Source organism: Myodes glareolus, chromosome 11 (genome assembly GCF_982192425.1).
Source record: "Myodes glareolus chromosome 11, mMyoGla1.1, whole genome shotgun sequence".
Taxonomy (NCBI): Eukaryota; Metazoa; Chordata; class Mammalia; order Rodentia; family Cricetidae; genus Myodes; species Myodes glareolus.
This window is the reverse complement of record NC_142036.1, coordinates 74,482,536-74,490,280: the sequence shown is the minus strand read 5'-3', so window position 1 is coordinate 74,490,280 and position 7,745 is coordinate 74,482,536. Positions and strand designations below refer to the sequence as shown.

Genomic DNA, 7,745 nt, shown 5'->3' with positions numbered 1-7,745 from the left:
CTCTTGCTGGCCAGGAATGTGGCTGAGCTGATTCAGGGCCTTCCTGTCCTCAGGCAGGCTTTCAAAGCAAGGGAACTGCCCCTGCCCGGCTGAGCCCACAGCCCAGGCTCAGCGTGCAACGGAGCAGCTCTGGGGAGACCTTGTGGCCCCAGGGAAAAGGGAGAAAGAGCTCTTGAGTTTTTTATATATTTTTGAAATTAGGCTTTGTCTGATGTGAGATTGGTGAAGATCTTCTCCCATTCAGTAGGATGTCATTGTGTCTTAATGACAAAAGTGAGTACATGTGCTACTTGTTTTTCTATATCTGGGTTACCTCACTCAAAATGATATTTTCTATCTTCATCCATTTGCCTGCAAAACTGAAGATGTCATTATTTTTTCTGCTGTGTAATACTCCATTGTGTAAATGTATCACATTTTCCTTATCCATTCTTAGTCAAAGAGCATTTAGGTTTTTTCTACGTTCTGGCTATGACAAACAATGTTACTATGAACATAGTTGAGCACATGTCCTTGTGGCATGATTGATAATGAAGTCAATTCTGTATCATCTGGTATAAATTCAGTGGTTTCAATATGCAAAACACCTCTTTCTTCTTGTTGTGAATCAATAACTAAATTAAGAGATTTTTTTAATCCCTTAGCACCATGAAACTAGCATATAATTCTGCCTTCTGGACAGAAATATAAAGGCTTTGTTCCACCTTACTTAATTCTTCTGATTTGTAACCTGCCTTCCCTGATTTATTTGCATCAGTATAAAATGTGTGGGCTCCAGTTATTGGAGCATCATGTACAATTTGGGGAAGAATCTAAAAAGTTCTCCTTATAAGGTTAAGTCTATCACTTTTGAGATCATTGCTATTAATTTCTCACAAAAACAAGCACAAGCTCTTTGCCATGGTCATTGTCTCCCATATTTTCTTATTTCATCAGTAATAAAAGGCACTATAATCTCTGCTGGGTCTATACATGCTAATTGACAAAGTCTCAATTTTTTATCATTAATTCAGATTTTCCACATTTTTTTAATTTTTACATGGTTTATATGGAAAAAAGATCCATTCAAAGATAATATCATCCCTATGCATTAAAATTCCTGTAAGAAAAAAAAATGGAGGGCAATATGACTAGAATACAATTAAGATTAGGATTCACCCTATCCACATGTTCCTCCTGCAATTTCTCATCAACAATTGCCAATTCCTTTTCCGTTACAGCTGTTAATACTCTGGGACTATTCAAATATTTATCACCATCTAAGGTTTTGCTTAAATTAATTATTAGATCAGGTGTTATCCCAATACCTGGTTATAGACTAGAAATATTTCCTAACAATCTTTGAAAAATCATTAAGCGTCCACAACCAATCTCTCCTAATTTGTGCCTTTTGTGTTCTAACTTTCTGTAAACCTATTTTATAACCTAGGTAATTGACAGAAAATCCACTTTATGTTTTTTCAGGAGCAATTTATAATCCCCACTTTGGCAAAACTTTTGAATCAGAGGGCAAAATCTCATCCATGTAATGGCAGGAGACAACATAAATTCAAAAAATCAGTAGCCCTCCTATATACAAATGATAAAGAAATTGAGAAAAAAATCAGAGAAACATCACCCTTCACAATAGTCACAAATACATAAAATATCTTGGGGTAATACTAATCAAAGAAGGGAAAGACTTGTTCAACAAGAACTTTAAGTCTTTGAAGGAAGAAATTGAAGAAGATACCAGAAAATGGAAAGGTCTCCCATGCTTTTGAATAGGTAGAATCAATAAAGTAAAAATGGTAATCCTACCAAAAACAATCTATGTATTCAATGCAATTTCCCATCAAAATCCCAACACAATTCTTCACAGACCTTTAAAGAACTTCAGTATGAAATATTGAACACTCAATTCATATGGAAAAGAAAGAGGATAGCCAAAACGTCCTGTAGATTATAACAACTTATGGAGGCATCACCATTCCTGACATCAAGCTATATTATAGAGCTACTGTAATAAAAACAGCTTGGAATTGGCATAAAACCAGAGAAGTTGATCAATGTAATCTAATCAAAGATCCAGATATTAATCCACATACCTATGAACACCTGATTTTTGACAATGAAGCTAAAAATGTATAGTGAGAAAAAGAAATCATCTTCAACAAATGGTGCTGGAATAAGTGAATGTCATCGTGTAGAAGAATGAAAATAGATCCATGTCGTATCCCCATGCACAAAACTCAAGTCCAAATGGATTAAAGACCTCAGTATAAATCCAACCACACCGAACCTGATAAAAGGGAATGTGGGAAGTAGCCTTCAATTCATGGGCACAGAAAACAACTTCCTAAATATAACACCAGTAGCACAGACACTGAGAGCAATAATAAATAAATGGGACTTCCTAAAAATGAGAAGCTGTTGTAAAGCAAATTACACAGTCAATAAGACAAAAAGCCAGCCTACAGAATGGGAAAAAACTTCACCCATTCCACATCAGACAGTGGACAGATCTCCAAAACATATTAAGAACTCAAGAAATTAGACATCAAAATACTAAATAATCCAATTAAAAATGGGGTGCATATCCAAACAGCAAATTTTCAACAGAAGAATCTCAAATGGCTGAAAGACACTTAAGGAGATGTTTGACATCCTTAGTCATCAGAGAAATGCAAATCAAAATGACTCTGAGATACTATCTTACACCTATCAGAATGACTGAGAACAAAATACCAATGTTAGCTTATACTGTAAAGGATGCAGAGTGAGGGGAACACTCATCCATTGCTGGTGTGAATACAAACTTGTACTACCACTTGAAATCAGAATGATGGTTTCTCAGAAAATTGAGAATTAACCTATCTCAAGGCACAAAAATACCACTCTTGGACATATACTCAAAGTCTGCTCAATCATACTACAAGGACATTTGTTCAACTATGTTCATAGCAGCATTACTTGTAATAGCTCCAACTTGGGAACAACCTAGATGCCCAGCATTCAAGGAATAAATAAAGAAAATGTAGTATGTTTGGACAATGGAGTACTGCTCAGCAGAAAAAAATGACATCTTAAAATTTTCATGCAAATTGATGGAACTAGAAAAAGCCATCATAAGGGAGTTTACCCAGACACAGAAAGAGGAACATGGTATGTACTCACTCATAAGTGAATACTAGCTGTAAAACAAAGGATAAGGAGACTATAGTCCACAACCCCAGAGAAGCTAAGTAACAAGTAGAACCCTAAGAGAAACATATACACATCCTCCTGGAAGGAGAAATAGACAAGATCTACTGAGAAAATTAGGAGCTTGGGGTGGGGGGAGAAGGGAGAGCAGAAGGGGAAGAGGAGGGGGAAGGGGAAGAGAAACAGGAAGGTAACAGAAAGGGGAAGGGGAAGAGAACTTGCGGGAATGGGAGAGTAGAGTTGGGGGAAGGACATAGATAAAGAGTAAGGAAATATATATCTTGAATAAAGGAGCCATTATGGGGTTAACAAGAAACCTGGCACTAGAGAAATTTCCAGGGATCAACAAGGATGACCCCCAGTTAAGAACTTAAGCCATACTGGAGAGAGTGCCCAAACTGGCCTTACCTTGTAGTCAGATTGATAACTATCTTAAATGTCACCATAGAATCTTCATCTAGGAACTGATGAAAGTAGAGGCAGAGATCCACAGTGGAGCACTGGACTGAGCTCCCAAAGTCTAGTAGAAGAGTGGTAGGAATTAGAATATGAGCAAATACATCAAGACCATGATGGGGATACCCAATGATACAGTTTACCTAGTTAATGGGAGCTCACCAACTTTGGCTAAACAGAGAACGAACTAGTAGAGGCCCAAACTAAGTCCTCTGAATGTGAGTGACAGTTGTATGACTGGGGTAGACTGAGGGTTGCACTGGTAGTGGCACCAGGATTTATCCTTATTGCTTTTACTGGCTCTTTTTGAACCCATTCACTTTGAGGGGGATAACTTGCTTAGCCTAGATAAAGTAGGGAGGGCCCTGGTTCTTCCTCAATCAATGTGTCTTTTCCCCCTATGAGGAGTGAATGGGAGGGGAAAGGTGGAGGAAAAAGGAGGAAAGGAGGGAGTGGGAATGGAATTAGTGTGTAAAATTTAAAAAGATGGTTTCTTTAATAGAATAAAATAGATAATAAAAATTAAAAGTAGTATATTTCTTTTTTGTGGGGATATCTTCTTGGAAACACCCATTCACACATACTCACATGTTATATATAATGGAGATTCATTTGCTATAATATTCTTCTGCACTAAATTTTAAAACCACTTCTATAGGTAATGATAAAAATTCATTGAACATTTCATCATCATAAGAATACTGCTATAATCACAATATGTGGCAAAGGGACAACTGATGGCCATCTGTAGCATCAATTTTTCAAAGGTGTTTTAAAAGTATTAGATGATTTCAAAAAGAACTCAAGAGGAGGGGTCTTAACTTATGGAGTTCTTTGAAAATTATAACAAGTGATAACTAACTTGTGGTGGGTAATCATCCTTGACAGATGAAAATATAATGAAGAAGAAAAAACAGTTTTATAGGAGTAGAATACTCCTAAGTAAATAAAATTAAAAGATGATCTTACACTAATCAAAAAATCAGAAATACAGGCTTTTCCAGCTCTCCATACTTGGTGATATATTGGAAAAAATCAAATGATTACAATTTTAGATGTCACTCATATTAACAAATTGTTTTAGATAATTATCAAAATACTCCAGATGGCTAAAAGCAAATTTCCAATGTGGCAAAATCATCAAGACTAAGTTTGTACACTGATAATATTCAAATTCTTCATTTAATTTAGTTAGGTATTATGCATGTTAATGTTCTAAAGTTTACTCTATTAAACATATCATACACATTATTCAACATTCAACATTTGTTAAGAGTGTTTACAGACCATCTACTACAAAGAAAGAATTTCACCAGTTACTTAGCGAAAGTGACAAGACAGAATCTGCCACAGTCTTGCAGCAATATAGGTTGAGATTCTAACAAAGAAACAAAAAATTATGGACTTTGTTGTCTTCTGGTAGCAGTGAAAGTGCTAGCTATTGGCAAGTAGATGGATCATGTGATTCATATGTAGAGGAGTGGTTACAGTTAGGAGAACATTTAGGTGTGAACAAAAAAATTTCTGTCTCCTTGGACCTTGAGTTCTCTTCAAGTATGCCTCTATTTCCCTGAGATCATCACCAGTAACAACAACAAAAATCTGTTTCTTCTTGAGTCGATTTCAGTACTTCATATCATTCAAGGAATTCTTTTCTTCTCGCTCAATTTTTCTTTCTTTTAAAATACAGGTTGTCATTAAATAGTCTGGGCTAACCTCAACCTTACAATCCTACTGCCTCAGCTTAAGTGTTGGGATAGCCACGATGCCTGGCTATGTGTTTAGGCAATTTTAATACCCAGTTAATAGTATGTTGTCATTTAGTTGTTCATAGTATTCTCTTGTGATTCATTTTAATTCAAAAGCCATATCCTCAATATCACTCCAGGTTTTACAGATTTATGCTGAGAGTTCATCTCCAGATTAACAAAAATGAGGCAGAGAAAACTAAGTAGGAATAGCATGAACTATTGAATCTCAAATCCAACCATCAGTGGCAAACCTCCTTCAACAACAAGGTCATACCTCAAAAAAAAAAAAACCACCAAGGTCATACCTTCTCATCCAAGGTCATACCTTCTCATCCAAGGTCATACCTTCTTGTCCTTCTCAAGTAGTTCTACTAACTGGGGACCAAATTTTCAAATATATGAACATATAGGTTCACATTCATTCAAACAACCATATTCTTCCTGCTGAACTTCTTCTGAGAACTACTAGAAGATTCTGGGATAAAGGGAGCTGTTGTCTTTAGTTTTGTACCCATTAGTGATCTCAAAGTAGCAGAAGGTAATTCTAAACCCATGGTCACATGGACACTCGACTAAACACAGTGCTTCACACACAAAAAACAAACAAATAAATAATCTATATAGAAGGCTCACAGGAGTGGGAGGTAAATTGAATGTATTTTAAAAAAACTATGCAAGTATAAAAGGACAAAATTAATTCATTAGAAAAAGAAATGAAGGTGTGGCTTACATGCACAATGAACTAAAATTGACTTCTTCCTTGATGAAGTCATGAATAACCATACACTGTCTAAGCCAGGAACATGAGATGCTCCAGTACTCACAGCCCTACCTTCTGCCTCCTTTGTATTTCCCAAACTATCCATTCCCTGAAATTTCACTGACTTCACCTTCTTCTAAGTCATCTTAGAAAAACTTGGATTCCTGAAGATGTTTCCCCCTGAATTTACATTAAAACTTTCTTTCCATAGTATCCAGTCAGGATGCTACCCTTCACTTCCAGCCCTGCAGCTTCCACAGACATCCCGTATGGGGGACACTGTCCTAAATGTAATGGTAATGAGTGCTGCTTTCAAGAAATAGATACTACTTTTTTCCTAAGACATTGTTTCTGTCTTCTCTATCCTGGGAACAGCTCTCTTGCCTTGGCCCCTCACCCCTGAAAATGTATGCCTGTTCCAAGTCCATCTCCACCCGCTCCTTGGTCAGGAGCACCTCTCAGCTGCTGTCTGCAGTGGAGCTGAACCCACAGACACGGAGAGATGAGGCTGTCAGCAGCTTGGCCGTCCCTCGTCCTTTGACCTCACTCGTCCTTAAGCCGCAGCTTCCAAACCAGTGTCATTTCCAGGGACATTGACACAGCCGCCAAGTTTATTGGGGCCGGGGCTGCTACTGTTTGGGTGGCTGGCTCTGAGGCTGGGATTGGAACTGTTTTGGGGAGCCTCATCATTGGTTATGCCAGGAACCTATCTCTGAAGCAACAGCTCTTCTACGCCATTCTGGGCTTTGCCCTCTCAGAGGCCATGGGGCTCTTTTGCCTAATGATGGCCTTTCTCATCCTCTTCGCCAAGTGAAGCAGCTGTCTCCATTTCCACCTCCCATAGTTCTTTTGTGTCCCGTCTGCCCCTTATGTTCCTTTTCCTGTACCTCCCCAGGAAATCTGGGGAAAGTGATTGGCTCAGGGTTTAACAGAGAGAAGACAAATAAATACTGTATTTATAAGAAAAAATAAAAGACCTTTCCTGCCTTGTATTTTCCTTTATTATCTACCATCTGCCATGCTCTGGTCAGCCTAGGAAGAGAAAATATGACAGTTAGCCAAGTTAGGAGTTCAAAGTAGACTTAGTCCTGTTTCTAAATCACGGGAAGCAATTTTGTGTGCATGTTGCTGTGGATTGGACCCAGTGTGTCAAGTCTATTTCTCCAGCTCTCTATCACTGCTCTATACAACCAGGTCAAAAAGGTCTTGGTAACATATGCTCTCCCTGAAGCCACAGAGATGAGTAATAGCCGTGCTTAGTATAGTGACTACTGACTCCTTTTAGAATCTGGTCCCTCCAGAGAAATGGCAGCATGCTATGCAGATGAAGAAAGTACTTGCCTTGGCTTTGAATGGATGCACTGAGTAAATATTTCCACCTACACTTAAATGTATGTGTCATACCAATTCTGTTTATAGTCACTTTAATTTGACATTTATTTTTTATTCTCAAACACCTCGTATGTGTAACATACATAAATTTACCAATGTTTTTCAGAATTAAAATACAAGAAATTATTTCTATCTCCATTCTAAGTGGAGAGAAACCTGCAAAGAGAATTCTTGAATATATTATGTAAGTACTATGATAGGAA

General features: G+C 37.5%; 1 pseudogene; it reads left to right on the top strand.

Annotated features, from left to right (window-relative positions):
- The first annotated feature begins 6,506 nt into the window (after window positions 1-6,506).
- LOC125388011 (ATP synthase F(0) complex subunit C2, mitochondrial pseudogene) lies at window positions 6,507-6,964 on the top strand (annotated as a pseudogene).
- Window positions 6,965-7,745: the final 781 nt, after the last annotated feature.